The 20,100-nt window shown below is 42.4% G+C and overlaps 1 long non-coding RNA gene across 1 annotated transcript in view; it reads left to right on the top strand.

Moving 5' to 3' along the window:
• The window catches only part of LOC308101101, a 123,801-nt gene that overhangs the window by 61,370 nt on the left and 42,331 nt on the right, over positions 1 to 20,100 (top strand). Inside the window, exon 3 of the long non-coding RNA XR_013934487.1 lies at positions 6,429 to 6,497. This is a non-coding gene — a long non-coding RNA (uncharacterized lncRNA). The remainder of the gene's footprint in view (positions 1 to 6,428; positions 6,498 to 20,100) is intronic.

Raw genomic sequence — 20,100 nt, 5'->3', positions numbered from 1 at the left:
AAATTATATGTATTTGTCTGCGGAACCCCCATCTCAACATATTTTGTTCCAGGGACCCCCAGAAGCAAAGATTTGAGTAAAAAAGGTATATATATATATTCAAAGATGTGCACCCATGTTCACGATTCTTACAACAACAAAAAAGCAGATCTACAAGCTCATACAGTAGGTGCTGCGCTATGAGCTTTTAGATCTGCTATTTTTGAACAGCCCAAAGAAATCTAGAAAATGACATGGATGCGTTCACGGTCTTCATGGGTTAACACTGGTTGTGTACACAGTGGCGTGTCAAAAGGCCTGCTGTAGCAGCAACTGCTATCATTGCATTACCTTCAGCAGCTTGACAACACAACAAAGCACTTATTTGTTGATATTAATTAAGTAAATAAAAGTATTGAAAATAGTCGCTTATCAGATCAGCTCCCGTTGCAGATCATTCCGATCTTCTCCTGGTGCAACTCTGGTACTCTCCAATCATTAGAATAACTCATTCAGAGATTTCAGACTCAGTCGTGTGATGGAGTATACATTCAGCTTAATTGCAACTTCTCTCCAGATGTCAAACCTTTGATTTATAATATATCTGCTCCCTATCTATCTATCTATCTATCTATCTATCTATCCATGGATCTCTATTGATCTGTCTGTCTGTATGTGTCTCATCTATATTCTTTCTCTCTCTCGCTCTCGCTCGCTCTCGCTCTCGCTCTCTCTCTCTCGCTCTCGCTCTCTCACACACACATCATAGACATCATGTCCTTCTATTGGTTGTCTTTGATGTTATGGTTTTAATGAAGATGTCTTTTTATATCTCACTCATAAATATAATATAATATCTCACTCATGCTGTCTGCTGGTCCTCTGTGTGTGTGGTCTTTTAGTTTGGACTTACTGCAGTGACACACACACACACACACACACACACACACACACACACACACACACACACACACACACACACACACACACACACACACACACACACACACAGGGATACACTTTAAATGGGAATGTCTGGCAGGGTTTTACGTGTGTGTGTGTGTGAGTCACCATGCTGTTTGATTGGTGTGTTCTAAGACCCCCTGCAGCTACAGGACCCCAGAGAGGACAATCTGTATGATGTGTCTGTCTACATGCTCCATTAAACGTCCTCATGCCTGTCTGGATATCTGTACAAAGACCACACCTCTCTCGCTCTCTCTCTCTCTCTCTCTCGCTCACTCATTTTTAATCTTGTCTTGTCCCTCAGTCTCAGTCATATGGTACATGTGTTGACTTGCTAAGTAACGCTTGCACGCGCACACACACACACACACACACACACACACACACACACACACACACACACACACACACACACACACACACACACACACACACACACACACACACACACAGTCACACACACACAGTCACACTTGGTGGAGTGGAGTAGACCACTTTGCAATATGAAGGACCCCCATTTCCCACCGTTAAAAGAAAAACCCTTAGTGTGTTAATTTAACTGATAAGTATACAAATGGATCCTTACAGGTGTATGTGTACTGTACACGTTGTGAGCTTGTAGATCTGCTATTTTCAAACATTTTAGTTCTTTTACTTTTGGTACTTTAAGTACATTTTGATACCAATACTTTGTACTTTTACTCAAGTAAATTTTGAATTCTGGACTTTTGCTTGTAACGGAGTATTTCTATATTGCAGTATTGATACTTTTACTTAAGTATGATATTTGAGTACTTTTTCCACCAATGATCATTTAGCTGATGTGGGACCCCCTGGAACCCCCTCAAGGACCCTTGGAACCCCGCTTTTGAGAACCACTGGAGTAGACCAATCACAGCTCATGCTTCCGCTATATATGCATGACAGCACCTCCACAAATACAAGTTAAAGAAAGTTAGTTCCTATTTGAAAATATTCCGCTTCTGGCTAATCTCTTGGGCACAACAGCATTGTTTTTATTTTATGTTTTTTTGTTTATTTCTCAGTGGCTGTGCATATTAACCCATTGAGACCGGGAACGCACCTGTGTGTCATTTTTAGATATCTTTGGCTATTTTTGAAAAAATCATAAATTTGTGCAAAACTTTGAATATATATATATACACACTTTTAATTCTTTGCTTCTGGGGGTCCCTGGAACAAAATATTTTGAGATGGGGGTCCGTGGCCAAATGTATATCATTTTGGGGGTCCTGGTCCTGTGTGAAAAAGTTTGAGAACCATTGATATAGCAATATACGTTAAAAAATAAATAAATGAACTGTTAGGATTTAGAAGACATTTGTAGAATCCCCAGAAGCAAAGATTTGAGTTACAAATGTTCGTTTAAAAAAATATACATATTCAAAGATTTGCAAAATTTTCACGATTTTTCACAAATAAAATCAGATCTACAAGCTCATAGCCCTATGAGCTTATAGATCTGCTATTTTTGAATAGTCAAAGTATAAAATAATGGTTTAAGTGTTTACACAGATGCGTTCCCGGTCTTAATGGGTTAATAAACATGACTGTGAAATATGCTGGAATTAACCCAGAGGCTAGTTTTACATCTGTATTCCCCTGGTCAGGTGAACGGCAAGCTGGCAGCTGAAACTCTGCCTCGAATTCGACAAACAAATAATAAAACAAAGTGAATTGTCAGTAAAAGCAGAACACCAGACAGACATATGCACGTGGACGGCAATACAAGCGGAGCAAGTTGTGATTCAACTTTAACGGAACAGCTGAAACGAGGACAACACTGATTTCAGTGGGGTCAAGTAACAAAGTACATTTACTCAAGTACTGTACTTAAGTAAAATTTGGAGGTACTTTTACTTTACTGAAGTATTTTCAATTGTCTATACTTTTACTTCTACTCCACTACATTTCGGAGGCAAATATTGTACTTTTACTCCACTACAATTATTTGAAAACTTTAGTTACTTTGCAAATATAAATTATTACATTATAAAACATACATTAACCACTTTAGCCCTATTATATACCTAGGCTATTTGAAAATAGCCGATCTACAAGCTCACAATGCGTCGCGACGCGTTGTGAGCTTGTACAGTAGATCTGCTATTAAAAATTGTAAATAAGCAAATATTTTTGGTTTACTTTTGATACATTAAGTACATTTTGATACCAATACTTTTGTACTTTTACTCAAGTACATTTTTAATTCTAGACTTTTACTTGTAACGGAGTACTTCAACATTGCAGTATCGATACTTTTACTTAAGTAAAACATTTGAGTACTTTTCCCACCACTGACTGATTTGCAAGGACAGGCAAAGACGGGTACTGTGTGAGCAAATACAGACATACTGTAAGCAAACAGAAACATATGCAAATACAGACATAAGCAAGTACAGGCATGGTGTCAAACGTTGTCTTGTTCATTGTTTGTGTTTCTCTTGTTTATTTTAGTATTTTACTGAGTGTACAGCACTTTGGTTCAACACTGTTGTTTTTTAAATGTGCTCTATAAATAAAGTGGATTGGATTGGATTGGAAAATACGGACATAAGCAAAGACAAATATATGCTAAGGCAGATATGAGCAGTAGGACAACGGTTAGCAGCACTATAGTAAGCAAATACACACATAAGCAAGTACAGACATAGCAAGGACAGACCAGTGTTGATTTTGTTGACTAAAACTGTGACGAAAAACGTTCGTCGACTACCTTTTTTCACTGACGAAAACAAAATAAAAACAATAAAAACTAAGCTATGATGACTAAAACTAAGACAACATATATTGACAATTTTCGTCAACAAATAAAAACTAGACTAAAATGTTAGTGAGGGACTAGTGGAGAAGAGATCCAGTAGCAATAAGACAAGTCATTTTATGTTTGGTTGCGCTCGGGTGTTGCACTCTGAAAATAGCAGATCTACAAGGTCACAACGCGTCGCTGCGACCGGCCAAAATACATTTTAGACAACTAAATCAACTGTAGATTTAGTCGACTATAATCTTATGATTTTTAGTTGACTAAAAGTAGACTAACAGTAAAACATTTCAGGCGACTAAAATATGACTAAAACTAAATGGAATTTGATTCAAAAGACTTTTAACTAAAACTAAATAAAAATTGCTGTCAAAAACAACACTAGGACAGACTAACGCCGCATTTTCACATAACCAAAGTGCAGGTAATATAACAGACATTTTGAAATCCCTGTCATGTGAAAACGTGCACACATCTTGTGGCGGCAGTTCTGGTGTTCCAAAACTTGCGGCAAGCTTCCTAGTAATACGGCATGTATTGGCAAAATTATATTTTCCCTGTAGTGAAAAATGCTGGAAATCACTGTTCCGGATAAAGTGATGACGTTGGTAAAGAGAATGAGAGAGCGTCAAGTGAGAGAGCGGCAAGCGCTCTTACTGGTCGTCGTTGGTCGAGCGACAATTGGTTTCAACAAGAGAGAGAGCGTCATTTTGGTATGGATGCGGGCATGCTTTAATAGAGGGAGAGAGAGAGAGAGGGCGTGTGACATCACACTGACTGTAGCCTACCTATGGCAATCAGTGTCAGTGACCAAAATGCTTCAGAGCAAGAGTAATGTTGACATAACTCTGAGAAAGGTGAAACTTACATAATTATGTTGCATGGAGATGGTACGTCCAACCTATACGTACGTAGGCTAATGAGCTCAGAGAGAGAGAGAGAGAGACAGACACACACACACACACACACACACACACACACACACACAGAAGCAGCAGCACACAGCTGTCTTAAAATAAGTGTCCGTAAAAAAAAAAAGAATGAGCAATTAAGTTGACAATTCAAGATATGTCCTCTTGGACATGAGATTGTACAGTAGGTTAGTTAACCTCCGCGTCCCTGTGATAATGCATGATTGAGAGAGAGAGGAGAGAAAAAAAAGAGAAAACTTCTCCTCTGTTCTTTCAATGGATTAACAGAAGCCTGTCTGCCTGCATATGGAAGTGAGCATTAAGTACTATGCCGCCACAATGAGACTTAAATGAAAACGGTCACATATCAGGCATTACCATGCCTGATATGATCTCACCCATTGCCATTCCATAAAGTTATGCTGGTAATATACTGGCACTGTAGAGGCTATAGAAAGGACAGATATGAGAAACGGGACAACTTTAGTCTGAAGTGTGCATGCTGGAAACATCACAGCACTTAGTGGGTGCAATAATAATCTGTTTGAATTGGAGATGGTGTGCGAGTATTTTTTTTATTTTTATTTAGTAATGTTCTTTGACCAGCACCTGCCCAATGTGGGGGTTTGGATGTGCATGTCATCTTCCTTAATTTGCCAACAGGACAACAGTAACACTAGGGTCAGTCTGACCAAGGCCGGACCAAGTACAATTTGTGCCCTAGGCGAGCTCGCTCTGGCGCCCTGGTCGCATGGATTTAGCCTTTTCATGTTCTTGTAGTCAGACTCCACTCGAGTCTTGGCCTATACCTACTCCACTCTCGCTCGTTGTCACGTCGGTGCTCAATCAATGCCTGAGATGATCAATCATGTGCTATACAGTCTTTATTTTTAAGGATATACATACATAAAATACAGATTGACTGAAGATAATGCTGTTTTCCTGTTGTGCCTCCTCTTGTAATGTGTGAAGCAGTTTGTGTGAAACCCTTTAGTTCAGTGGTCTTCAACAGGGGGTCCGGACCCCTAGGGGGTCCTCAGAGTTACTACAGGGGGTCCGCCAAATCTTTCTGTGATAGGATCTTTTTTTCCTTCACATTAACCACTTGAACCCTGGCATCACTATTCTGAAGGAAACATTATCCAAAAATAGCAGAGCTAAGCTCACAACGCCTCTAACTTGTAGATCGGCTATTTTTTGCCAAAGAGGTTTGGTGTAGAGGGAATAAAGAGCAGACCAAGTACAAGTGTTTAGGTTTAAACTGGTTAACTGTCTGAAAATACAAAATCCAACTCAACGCTACACCTTGATAGTGCTGTCAAACAAGTCTATGAACCTATCTATGAAAAAGCTTAATCTGCAACACAATTTTATACAATATGTAGTGGGGGGGGGTCCCTGCTTCATCTCTCTCTCAGCTAGGGGGTCCTTGGCCTGAAAAACGTTGAAGACCCCTGCTTTAGTTGTTATCTGTGAAGTATTTATGAAGAACGCTATTTCCATTTGGTCAAATGAGGTGTAGACCATCAGTCTGTATCGTGCGGCTTCACCACTGAACACCACATTGTGATTCATGCGGCTTCATACACAAACTGCACACATAGTAACTTTACTATCGATGCTGTAGTTAGAGATTGGACAGGGAGGCCGTGGCCTTATTACATTGCGTCTGGTTCTATTTGTAGCCCTCGATAGAAATGCATTTTTCAGTGGATTCGGATCGACCTTACTGTATGAGCACAGTGTGAGGCTGACATTCTGACCTGGCTGTCTGTTCCCTATTACAGGTCGACCAACACACACACGCGCGCGCGGAGAGGACGACCCGAGGAGCAGATAACACTGGGCATAAGAAGGTAGGTTGCACTGTCTGTGTGTATATGCATGAGGCAGGAGCCTGTCTCCTGTTTGTGTAGCGCGAGGCGGCCTGATGTACATTAAGTATACCACCTGTACATGACACTAGTATGTCACAGGGAACTTACCCTTGCTGCTGAGTGGCAAGCAGGGAGGCACTGGGTTCCATTTTTGTCTGTGGTATTCTTGGCATATAGTTACTGCACTCACGGCTCTTTTCCATTACGAGAACTAAGTAAACAGTGGCGTGCAGTGAACCATATGGTAACACTTTACTTAAAAGTCGACTCTATAATGCATTACAATCACATTTATAAGGCATTATAATGCACTTATAAGGCATTATAACACGTGTTATAACTGTTTATAATTATGTATGACAACTTATTACAACGTTTATAACGTATGTATAAGTGTTGGTCATAATGCATTATAAGCTCAGTGGAACAGCACATTGTAGCTACCTTAACTTAGTTAGTTATAAAGTGTCTTTGTCAGAAGTTGTTATGCATAATTATAACCATTTATAACGAGTGTTATGAAGCATTATAAGTGCATTGTAATCCCCAAGAACCCCATGTTGAGAACCACTGCTGTAGATAATTTAGATAATTTCCAGTCAAGCCGCAAAACGACGGCTCTGAGCAGAAATGACGAAACAGCGAGTCTAAAAAAACAAACTCTGTGTCGAAACTGCTGATTTCCATGAATCTAACCGAAGGGAGCGGGGAAAAAACAGAAAAAGGCTAAGTAATTAAAAGGTACTAATTGCTTGCCATCCGTCATGCTTCTCTCCTGCCCTGTGTGGTTGTATTACTGATGGTTTTACAAAGAGCTCGGGGCTGGTTTAGAGGTGCATCATCCTAGCAGAACCCCCTACAATACATCCCTTTAATTTTACATTCTCATCTCTCACAATGGAGCGCTGAATTAAACAAAGCTATAGCTGCTGCCATTCACAAGATTCTGGCTATCTCTCTCATGCATGCACACGTGCACTGTGTGTGTGTGTGTGTGTGTGTGTGTGTGTGTGGCTGGCCTACTTTGCATAGTCCAATGCAGCTCATAAACACATTTAGTTATTGTTCAATTATGATTTAATTGAATTTCACACAACTTGTGGATTGAAAAATATAGAATGTAATGGAAACATTGAATGTAATGGGCCTGACGGTTCTGGCTTCACACCAATACACTGCTATGATAGAGTCATGTGATGCTTCTAGGGGTGCAGGACCTAATGGAACTAATCAATGTAATCAATTATTTAAAACAAATATAACCGATTATAATAAACCGTGTGCCATGCACGGTTTCCTCTGCCGTTGGGGTGTGTGAGGGTGAATGCAATGCACATGGTAAAGCACTTTGCAGAAAGGCTCTGTGAACCATTTACTCTCAGTGTAAAAACATCCTACTGCAACAAGCATGGGGGTCATGACCCCCGCTGGCTGATGGCTTTAGAGTAGACAGTCTATCTTACTGTGTGTGTGTGTGTGTGTGTGTGTGTGTGTGTGTGTGTGTGTGTGTGTATACACAGGGGTTAGAATCTGTTGGTGTTTATTTATGTGTATTACTATACTTGTGAGGGCCAAATGTCCCTACAAGTATGTAGAATTTAAGATACATTGTTGTTTTATTATGGTTTAAATGGTTGTCTTACATTGGGGAAAAGATGCAGGTTAGGAGTGGACATTCAGCGGGTAGGGTTGGAGCTGTGTCTGATTTAGGTTTCATACCAAAAATAGCAGATCTGCAAGCTCACAACGAGGGCTATTTCCGGCTTCAGGGTTGGGATTAAAAATGGAAAAACATTTTAAAGATGTCATTCATAAACTCACCGTCCTAAAATATTGATCTCTTCATAAGAATAGCAATATCGTGCGTGTGTGTGTACTGTATATGTCTTATGTTATGGCTCTGCTAGGGGAGTCAGTGGCTCAGGGGTGAATGTAATGCACAATCTATGTAAAGCACTTTGGATAAAAGCGCTATATAGATGCACCATTTACCATTTATACAGTCAGACATTGAAAGTGTTGTTTGTCGCCCACGCTTTGCTGTCCATTGTACACAAGATGCACACACACACACACACACACACACACACACACACACACACACACACACACACAGAAACAGCACTCACAAAGATGCAGTCAAACAGACAAAGGGGTGTGTGTGTGAGCGTGTATTGTGTCACCCTTGCCCCTGGTCTTCAGGACAGATTAGCTGGTTGACTGAACACCTCCATGTGCTGGAGCCTTCCCTGAAAACATGTCTGTCTGTCTGTCTGTCTGTCTGTCTGCCTGGTTTTGTGTTATATTGGCAGAATCAGAATCCTTTATGTGCTAAAAGAGTGACTTTGAGATATTTTTCACCGTATGTCATTGAGGAGCTATTTTGGGATTATTAATGTCTAATCAAATGCGCAGCGTAGCAATCTATCTCAACAATTGGACTAGTTACATCATGACAAAGTAACTACACAACCCAAACCTCTACCACAGTGTCAATTTAGGCATTTAGCAGACGCTCTTTATCCAGAGCCAGTGTAGTGCCTCAGTGAACTAGGATCACAGGTAAACCAAGAACCTAGCGTCAGTCTAAACACTATACTATCAAAATAATAATCTGGGCTGAGCTGGAGTCTTCAGATTGCGGCGGAAAATTAGGAATGAGTCTGCAGTTCGGACTGCAATGGGGAGTTTGTTCCACAATTTGGAAGCCAGGAGGGAGAAGAGTCTCGGACGTGTGGAGCGTTGTCCAGGGTGTTTTAGGGAAGGGAGAAGAGTCTAGGACGTGTGGAGTGTTGTCCAGGGTGTTTTAGTGAAGGGAGAAGAGTCTAGGACGTGTGGAGTGTTGTCCAGGGTGTTTTAGTGAAGGGAGAAGAGTCTAGGACGTGTGGAGTGTTGTCCAGGGTGTTTTAGTGAAGGGAGAAGAGTCTAGGACGTGTGGAGTGTTGTCCAGGGTGTTTTAGGGAAAGGAGAAGAGTCTAGGACGTGTGGAGCGTTGTCCAGGGTGTTTTAGAGAAGGGAGAAGAGTCTAGGACGTGTGGAGCGTTGTCCAGGGTGTTTTAGTGAAGGGAGAAGAGTCTAGGACGTGTGGAGTGTTGTCCAGGGTGTTTTAGTGAAGGGAGAAGAGTCTAGGACGTGTGGAGTGTTGTCCAGGGTGTTTTAGGGAAAGGAGAAGAGTCTAGGACGTGTGGAGCGTTGTCCAGGGTGTTTTAGAGAAGGGAGAAGAGTCTAGGACGTGTGGAGCGTTGTCCAGGGTGTTTTACTGAAGGGAGAAGAGTCTAGGACGTGTGTAGCGTTGTCCAGGGTGTTTTATTGAAGGGAGAAGAGTCTAGGACGTGTGGAGCGTTGTCCAGGGTGTTTTACTGAAGGGAGAAGAGTCTAGGACGTGTGTAGCGTTGTCCAGGGTGTTTTAGTGAAGGGAGAAGAGTCTAGGACGTGTGGAGCGTTGTCCAGGATGTTTTAGGGAAAGGAGAAGAGGCTAGGACGTGTGGAGCGTTGTCCAGGGTGTTTTAGGGACGGTTCAGACAGTGTTCCTTTTTTAGCTGATCCGAGTGTGTCCTATTGCTTTAACATTGGAGCTAATAGACTTTATAGGCTTGCAGGTAAGCGATTGCACATAAACTGCTGCAGAGTGGAAAAACGAGTCATTTCCCACACAGCGAATGAGAAGGTCATCCGTCTGATCATTTTCATTTCATAGACTACGAGATATATTGGCTCTCTGAAACGGGGACGTTTTGTCATCTTTCTATCAGTCTGAGGACACGCGCACGCTCTCCCGCACACACACACACACACACACACACACACACACACACACACACACACACACACACACACACACACACACACACACACACACACACACACACACACGGACAGAGGTGGTAATTACTCGGTAGAGAGTCTGTCAAACAGGAAGTGAGCGGCGGCGCCGCGGGCATCGATTTGTCAGCGTAAATGGAGGGTGTTCCCGTTGTGATTGATGGGTCACTAGCCAATCAGAAGAGCTGTCATGTCTCTGTATCAACTCACGCCTCACTTCCACGTCCGGCGAGAGCTTTTAGCACGTCTGCTGATCCTTGAAGGTCGACACCGTGTGTGTCTGTCTGTTTGTCTGTCTGTCTGTCTGTCTGTCTGTCTGTCTGCCTCCCTCGTAAAATGTATGTTGCTATAATATCAGTGGTTCTCACACTTTTTCATAATTGTCAAGGACCCCCGAAATGATATGTATATTTGGCCGCGGACCCCCATCTCAAAATGTGTTGTTCCAGGGACCCCCAGAAGCAAAGACTTGAGTTAAAAATGTTCGCTTTAAATGAATATATATATTCACAGATTTGCACACATTTTCAAAATGTTAAAAAAAATAGCAGATCTACAAGCTCATAACGCGGCACTCGTGTGTGTGTGTTCACATGAGAAGTGCAGAGCGCCCCGCCGCCCCCGGCCGATCCAAGCGAGAACACGGGCGTTGCTCCCCCACCTGAAAAGAGTCCTTTTACTTTTGAGACTTCAACTATATGTACTTGCTAATGCTTTTGTACTTTTACTTGTAACAGATTATCTGTACACTCACTGTGGTATTGAACACACACACACACACACACACACACACAGACACACACACACACACACACACACACACACACACACACACACACACACACACACACACACACACACACACACACACACACACACAGTTAAGTGTGTGTGTGTGTGTGTGTGTGTGTGTGTGTGCGTGTCCCTTCCTCACAACCTCTATGTGAAGCAGAGTCCTTTAATAGAGGTTGAGGATAATTAGGCCTCCGCTGTGTGCGCGTGCGTGCGTGTGTGTGTGTGGTCTTGCTTTCTCCTTCAATAGAACCACTGTTCTGTCCTGTCCTGTCCTGTTCCACATATGTCTGTTATGTCCTGTCTAGTTCCCCATCCTGTTCTGTTCTGTTCTGTCCCATTCTGTCCTAGTTATGTTGTTGTGTCCTGTTGTGTGTGTGTGTGTGTGTGTGTGTGTGTGTGAGAGAGAGAGAGACTGTCCTCATGTAGCCTACAGTAACTATGTGGGAGGCTGAGGCCAACAAAACATCATGGGTTGTATTTCATAAGCTTCAGTAATAATCAGAGCAGGTCCCTCTTCAAGTTATTTGTGAACAAAGCTGCATAAATACAAACACATTCAGGTGTTGATCAGCATCGCTGCCATAGGCGGCGGGTGAGCTTGACAATTGGGAAGGCTGGGGTTCGGCCGCGCGCGAAGCGCCGAAATCCGTGCACGCGTGCGAAGCAAAAATTTACGTTTTCTGGGCGGATTGTGTTAGTTCCTTTCTGGTTTTTGGTTACTTTATTTCGTCTTTCCGGTAGGGATAGGGTTAGGTTAGGGTTAGGTTATTTAATTCTTATTTTTGCCTTATTTTATACTGATTTATTATTAAAGAATTAACTAAATAATGCTGCGCACATATATATACAGTATATATATTTTGCCCAATTCCTAGAATTTCCAAGCATAACATTTGGGAAGGCTTAGCCTACCCTAGCCTTCATTACCCGCCGCCTATGATCGCTGCGTGTGCCACGCGGCGAGCTTGTACGTCTGCTATTTCTGAACATTTTTGAAAAACTTCTGCGGGCAAATATATCTCTGCTGTCCGGCAGAAACTCCAAAATGTTCATTTTTCAGGAAATGATAAAAAGTGTAGTTAGGAGGTTTTGTTCATCATTGATAAGAACAGCTGAATGGACCTCCAAGCTCACAATGAGGTTGGAGGTCAAAAGGGGGTGGAGCCTGGAGTCAGCAAAACCAGCTAACTCCACCCCCCTTTGGTGGAGTTAGCTGGTTTAGCAGAAAGTTTGAGGATCCAATAGAATTAGCAGGTTTTGTCAGAAGTGCTTTCTAATACTTTTCATTGGTTCAATATTTTTTTACCAACACACAGACGTAAAGGGTGTTCAATGGCCCTGATTTATGGGAAAAAATGAAAAAGAGTCAACATGGAGTTAGCTGGTTTCTGCCGGACAGCAACGAATCAATTTGGGGGTCCTTGACATGAAAAAGTGAAAAAGTTTGAGAGCTACTGCAGTAGGGGGCAGTGTGCGTAGAACGTATTTATTGACCCGTCAGTGTCTTTCTGACATGCATTAAAGCCAGAGCTTGAATGGATAGAGAGCCCGCCCGGGATGCAGAAGAAGGTCCCAGGTTCGGATATCCAGGTGGTTCTGGACACCTGGCTATCCGAACTGCTGCTGAGTGTGCCAAGTTTTGTCCCATGTAGGGTTATGGGATCAGGAACACGGGGCAAACGAAAGCATGAAGAGTGAAAGTGTGAGTTGTCTTTGGTGTCGTGTGTAGCAGCGTCTTTTTGGGGGGTTGTGTACCAGTATGCAGCAGTGTGTGTTTGTGGTGTATAGCAGTGTGTGTGTGTGTTGTGTGTGTGTCTGTGTGCTCAGAGAATGTCAGTGAACGTGGTCAAACTCCCTGCCGTGTGGAGCGCTAATTAACACAGCTTCCTGCTAGCCTACAATATCCCCTCTCAGCAACCTCTCTGCACACGCGCACACATGCACACACACACACACACACACACACACACACACACACACACAGTTAGTGCTGTGGCTATCGTTAACCACTTAAGCCCTATATATACTTTATCCTGCAACGTGCAGTGAAAATAACCGATCTAGAAGCTCACAACGCTTACATCGTGACAAGCAAAACACGTTGTAAACTTGGAGATCTGCTATCTTTGCTTTATTTTATTGAACATATTGATTGAATTGTTCACCTACACTGTGTGTGCGTGCGTGCGTGCGTGCGTGCGTGCGTGCGTGCGTGCGTGCGTGCGTGCGTGCGTGCGTGCGTGCGCGCGCGTGCGTGCGTGCGTGCGTGCGTGCGGGTGGGGTCAGGCATGTTAATGTGAGGTCCTGCAGTACTTTTGTGTTCATGCTAGAATTGATCTGGGAATGAATGAAGAATGTTGGCAGAAGACTAAAGAGACAGCACACACACACACACACACACACACACACACACACACACACACAGGCAGTACTCTAATGAATGAATGGGAGAGAGTAAGAGTGCTATGGGAGATATTTTAATTGGAGGAAAGGAGGAGGTATTTTTGTGTTCTTGTGGTCTTAGGGAAAACGTGGGTGGGAATCCCTCAAAGCAGAGCCAACGAGAATAGAAACACACACACACACACACACACACACACACACACACACACACACACACACACACACACACACACACACACACACTATTTCCCATGGACATTTCATTGGCCATTTTTTCACCATTAGTGACAGAGCATTTTTAGCAAACAGTGCAAAGAGGAGAGAAGATGCATGACAGGAAGATAATCGTGTGTGTGTGTGTGTGCGTGTGCGTGCGTGCGCGTGCGTGTGTGCGTGCGCGTGGTTAAGACTCAGTTATCTTGCACTGAAAATAGCAGATCTACATATATCAAACAGATATTTTGTGCATACATATATGTCTGGGTGACGTTTGTGCCACTTTAAGACCCTGTAAAGCAGTAATAATATGTATTCTCAGTCTGCCACGCCACAGAATAATGTGTCATTAACCAGCCATGCCAAATTCGAACCCTATGATTGTGTAGTGCGGGGGCACGGTGGCGCAATCCTTGGTTTGATTCCCGCCGGGGACGCTGTGGGCGCTGGAGGGCGTGTCTTCTCCTCCGTGTCATCAGTGCCCATACCCTAGGTGGGGTTGGTCAAAGGGCCTTTCTGTGTGGAGTTTGCATGTTCTCCCCGTGTCTCCTAGGGTAGGTACCCTCACAAAAAAATGTAGTGATCCTGGTCTCTATACTGCCTCCCCCTGGTCAGCCGGGGCGCCTGATGGAGGGGAAAAGGAACTGGTTTCCTTCCACGCGCCACGTCCTACCGGGGAAACTCCCCCCTGTCGGGTGATAAGAAGCGGCCTGCTAGCTCCTCATGCATTGAAGGAAGCATGAGCTCTGTTCTGGGCTCTCCCTAGGCTGGCAGAGGGAGAGTAGCGCCCAGGATTACATAGGCAATTGGCACTGGGTGAAAAAATGGGCTACAACATAATGGGATAAAAAATGTAAAGAAAAGATATATATATATATTGTGTAGTGCAGCGATAGTTGATCTACAAGCTCACATGCAAAGTGTTGTGGCTATTTTGACGTGTGTGTGTGTGTGTGTGTGTGTGTGTGTGTGTGTGTGTGTGTGTGTGTGTGTGCGCGCGCATGAGTGGTGGTGATGGATTCTTTCATCATTCTTCAGTATCCTCATCAAACAGCAGAGTTTTCTCCTGATAGAAACGACACGGAAAAATATGAAATAAAATACATGAATTAATAAATAATAAATCAGAAGTCATAATGACATAGAAAGCAGGAGGGAAAAAAAGCTTCAACGTGTGATGAGAGACGAAGCAGGAACGACACAAAGTGTGTCGGAGAAATTAAGGCTGCCAGTGCCAAGAGAAAACCGGCGAACACGACGGCTAATTATGTAAATGCTTGGATTTGCATATTAATCATCAACGCATCGTTTTGTTTCTCACACACACCTGGCGAACACACAAAACCACCGGTGTGTCGACCAGACTGTAGCAAAACAGTCCATGAGCCCGTGAATACAATGATGATAATAACACAGGAATAACTCCTTACAATGTGTTAATAACACAGGAAGACAAAGCTGGCACGGTACAGCACGGCATGGCACAGAACTCCAGGCCGATGTGTCGGTCTGGCTGATGTTAACGGCCATCGTTTGACTTTTGTGACGACTTCATTATCAGCAATTATGCAGCCGATTTGTCCCAATTGTTAACCACTCTCAGCCTGTCATATCCCTCTTTTGGGCATTGCCATTACAGGCTACAGCTGTCATAATTAGCACTGCTTGTGTCCATATATGGAGATGTCTGTTTCTGCCTGTCTACCTGTGTCCCTTTTTATGCCCATATATGGAGATATCTGTATATGTCAGTCCTTGTCCCTTGTATGGCCATATATGGAGATCCCTGATGTCATCGGTCTGCAGTATGCCCATGTATTTGAATGCCCATAATATATGGGCATATTGGTTGGATCAGGCGGTTCTGGACACCTGGATATCACAACTACTGCTGAGCGCGGCAAGTTTGAAGTCTGTCGGTCCCATATATGCACATGACCATATTTGGTCATGTGCACATAATATGTGCACATGACCAAATATGGTCAGAACCGCCTGATCCAACCAAAGGGACAAGGACTGACATATACAGATATTTCCATATATGGGCATAAAAAGGGACACAGGTGTATATATATATATATATATATATATATATATATATATAGGTCATGTGCATATGTACAGAAGTCCCGACGTCACTCGTTCATCCCCTGGGTCGTAGAAGTCATTTCTCTATGGAGAATAACATTGGGTCATCTTAGAATCGTCTCATATAAGAATTGCGGTCCAAAAATAAACAAACTGTCTCAGTGATATTGTCAGTGAGGAGGCTCTGTATCGTTTATGATAGTCAGTCACTCATGTTTGATACAGTCTGTTTCTGGCGAAAATGTAACTAATTCGGCGGAGGTACTTAGTCAGTTGTAGTAGTCAGTTGATGCTTCATATCCATAAGAGTCAAACCGCTGGGATCATTTGTTTATTTTTGAAACACAGTTCGTATTTGACGCGATATTAAACACGTCTATGGGAATTCAGAACGGGTAGGATGCGTAAATTACGTCTGAGACTTCGGTGCTCTATAAGCCCCGGCAGTGAAGCTAACCGAAGGGTCATGCGTTCCCAACGGGCGCCATGGGTAACCTGGTGATACATAATTGGCAAAGCTGATGGTGGCACAAAGCGAGGGGGATTCAGCAGATGCGGTGCAGCTCGATATTATTTGGGAGAATTGAAGTGTTTTTGTTGGGGGGGGGGGGGCGAGAGGGGTATCTCTGGCGCGGAACACGTTTGTAAGCGCCGGGAGGCTAATGTGGGTGACGGGCCCACCACTCTCTGGGTGCCTACATGACAAGAATATTAAAATATTGATACATTTTGGCTGCAGCGGCAATGCGCTACGTTTCTGCTGCTTGGGGAATGGGAAAATGAACAAAATGAGGCTGTGGAGTCCTTTATCATTTTTAGCCGCTCGTCTGTCACCAGTGGAAGTAGAACAAGCTGGTGGGTTTGACCTCTAGAGGCGCACGCGCGTGTGTGTGTGTGTTGGGCTGTGTGTGTGTGTGTGTGTGTGTGTGTGTGTGTGTTTTCAAGTGTGACCTCCAAAAGGCTTGGCCAGATACCGCATTGCTGTATGATAGATTTTAGTCCATTCGCACATACTGTAATATAGGTGGTTCTCACGAGGGAAATTGTTGTTTTATGGTTAAGAAAATAATGGTAACACTTTCTATGCATCCCATGTCTATGATGCATCATAAACATGCTTATAATGTATTCTAATCTGCTTAGAACACTGCATAATTAGTTATAAGAACTCGTTAATAAGCCCACTGCAACCATGCTGGTTGTAGCTGTATGGTAGAGCTGTATGAACGCCCTACTTGATCACACTACAGTGTCACAAGTAGCATCAAAAGTAGCAGATCTGCAATTTCGAAATCGTGCTTGCAGATCTGCTACTTTTGAATTGGAATCCTGAAAAGTAACAGTTTGGGATTTGAGATTTCCACCCAAAAGAGACAATATAAAATGTTGATGTCTTCCCAAGTATAGTATTTAGGGCTGGGACTTTTAACTGGTTAATTTAGATGAATTAATTACAGAAAATTAACACGATTAAAACATTTTACGCATTTTTATCACGCTTAGTTTTTTCTCACTGGACGAGTTTCAGGCGTACCAATCATACCGGTGCACCAAGACCGGTGGTCTGTGTATCATTTTGGCCAAGGATATTGAGGGAGAGTTGGACTGAAGAGGTCTATCTTATTTTTACTTTTTTAAATCAATATGGACTAACTAAATTGTTGGTAGTGTTATGGCCTTTGAAGCAACAGAGATTTGTTTTTGTTAGTCTGGCTTGTTCATACAGGATATTGGACAATAAGGTCAATCAAGACATCTTTATTTTTTCCTAGTGGTCAGGGTTTCCACTGTTCTGGAATGTACTTGAAAGTATTGTGTTTTACTTGAAAGTATTGTGTTTTACTTGTGCTTGAGCTTACAGAAGGTCCTTGAATTTATAAAGGCTACCTGAATCTCTGAATATATTCTCTAAAATGTCTGCACTTTATGATAAAACTTGTACTGATCTGGTGGTCTGTTTAGTACCAGCTTGATACAAAAAAAACTATATTGTGTTGCTTAAACTTCTGTATTCACTCATTGATTGATTCACTCATATACCAGTTTTAACCGAAAATAAATAGCTTCTCAGGTCAAATATTGATATGCGATTAAACATGCAATTAATTTCGATTAATTAATTACAAAGCCTCTAATTAATTAGATTTTTTTTTTAAATCGAGTCCCAGCCCTAATAGTAATACATCCTGAGCAAACGGTGCATTAGTGTGTGTGTGTGTGTGTGTGTGTGTGTGTGTGTGTGTGTGTGTGTGTGTGTGTGTGTGTGTGTGTGTGTGTGTGTGTGTGTGTGTGTGTGTGTGTGTGTGTGTGTGTGTGTGTGTGTGTGTGTGTGTGTGTGTGTGAATGAATGAATGAATGTTGTATATCGCATGCTCTGTAAGCGTTCGCATGCCGGGGGTGTGCACAGCGCGCGTGCATCCTTGCATTATGACATAAAGTCCGTGCGTACAGTCATACAGGATGATAACATCATACGGTATGCTATGCTACTGTATATGTGTGTGTTTGTAATTGTACCTGTCAGAAACATGGAACAGCAGGGCTATGGGATCACGGCCTGCTGCGTGTTCATCCTGGATGACAGGCACGTTATTCATTGGGAGCTCGCTGTTAAAACCCATTAAAAGCGGGAACGCATCCGTGTCATTTTAGACTTTGGGGCTATTAAAAAATAGTAGATCTACAAGCTCACAGCGCGGCACCAAGTGCCGTGCTGTGAGCTTGTAGATCTGCTATTTTTGAGAAATCGTGATTTTTTTTTTTGCAAATCTACGAATATATATATATATATATTTTTTAAAGGGAACATTTTGGACTCAAATCTTTGCTTCTGGGGGGTGAAAAATATTTTCAGATGGGGGGTCCGCGGGCCTAATACATATAATTTTGGGGGTCCTTGACATGAAAAAGTTTGAGAACCACTGATTATAGCGACGTACGTTTTTTTCAGAAAAGATTTAGAAGACATTAGATCTGTGTTCTCGGATTGAATGTGCTAAAGACACTACAGAAAAACACTGGAATGTATAGCTTCAATATAGGTCAGGAGACATAATCTCCACTCTAGCACACTGGAAGTCATCTCTCTCTCTCTCTCTCTCTCTCTCTCGCTCTCGCTCTCGCTCTCTTTCGCTCTCTCTCCCTCCCTCCCTCTCTCTCTCGCTCTCTCGCTCTTTCACACACACACATCCACATGAGTGTTTGTATGTAGAGAGTTCAGACTTGTTGTCTTATCTCATTAAATGTGGTCAGGAGTCTTAATCAATGACCGAGGGTTGGGTTGGGGTTGTGCCTCTGGGAAAGCAGCCAGGTCCAGACAAGGATGTGGACAACACTATCGTATCCAAATACCACCATACACACACACACACACACACACACACACACACACACACACACACACACACACACACACACACACACACACACACACACACACACACACACACGCTTGTATTACTGTACTTGTGAGGACATCGACATTTTAGAACAACAATTTTATGAATACATTTTTTGGGGGTTGTTGCCATTTTTAACCATAACTGTGAAGCTGAAAAACGTCCGATCTACAAACACAAGCCATAAAACAACCATTTCACAACAATGTTTCTCCTGCTCTGAATGATTTAAAAAATATATAAATAAAGAAGCTCTACACAACGATGTGTATTGTAGCATTCATTTCTCACCTGGGAAACAGTTTTGTTCAATAAACAAAACAACATTATTACCAATACAATATCACCTCACTGCTAACGGTAGGCTACAACACAGCAGGGGCGCTACCCGCGCTGTCAGGTGGAAACCTTGTATGTCCAAAACCAGTGGTGTAAAAAGTACTACAATTATTTACTTAAGTAAAAGTATCAATACTGGAATGTAGAAATACTCTGTTACAAGTAAAAGTCCAGGATTCAAAATCTAATTGAGTAAAAGTACTAAAGTATAGGTATCAAAATATACTTAAAGTACAAAAGTAAAACTACTCATTATGCAGAATGTCCCATTTCAAGTTTTCAAATGTATAAAAATCTTTTGAAAATAGCTGATCTACAAGCTCACAATGCGTCGCTCCTTGTAAATCGGCTATTTTCAAATGGCCGAAATGTATATAGGGCTGAAGTGGTTAATGTTTGTCGACAAAGTAACTAGTAACTAAAGTTTTCAAATAATTGTAGTGGAGTAAAAGTACAATATTTGCCTCTGAGCCTGAGGTGTTGTGGAGTAGAAGTAAAAGTATTGAAAACTACTCCAG

Source organism: Gymnoscopelus braueri (assembly GCF_963280865.1).
Source record: "Gymnoscopelus braueri genome assembly, chromosome: 14".
In the NCBI taxonomy this organism is placed as follows: Eukaryota; Metazoa; Chordata; class Actinopteri; order Myctophiformes; family Myctophidae; genus Gymnoscopelus; species Gymnoscopelus braueri.
Note: the sequence above shows the minus strand (reverse complement) of the source record. Positions and strands in the feature narration are given on the sequence as shown.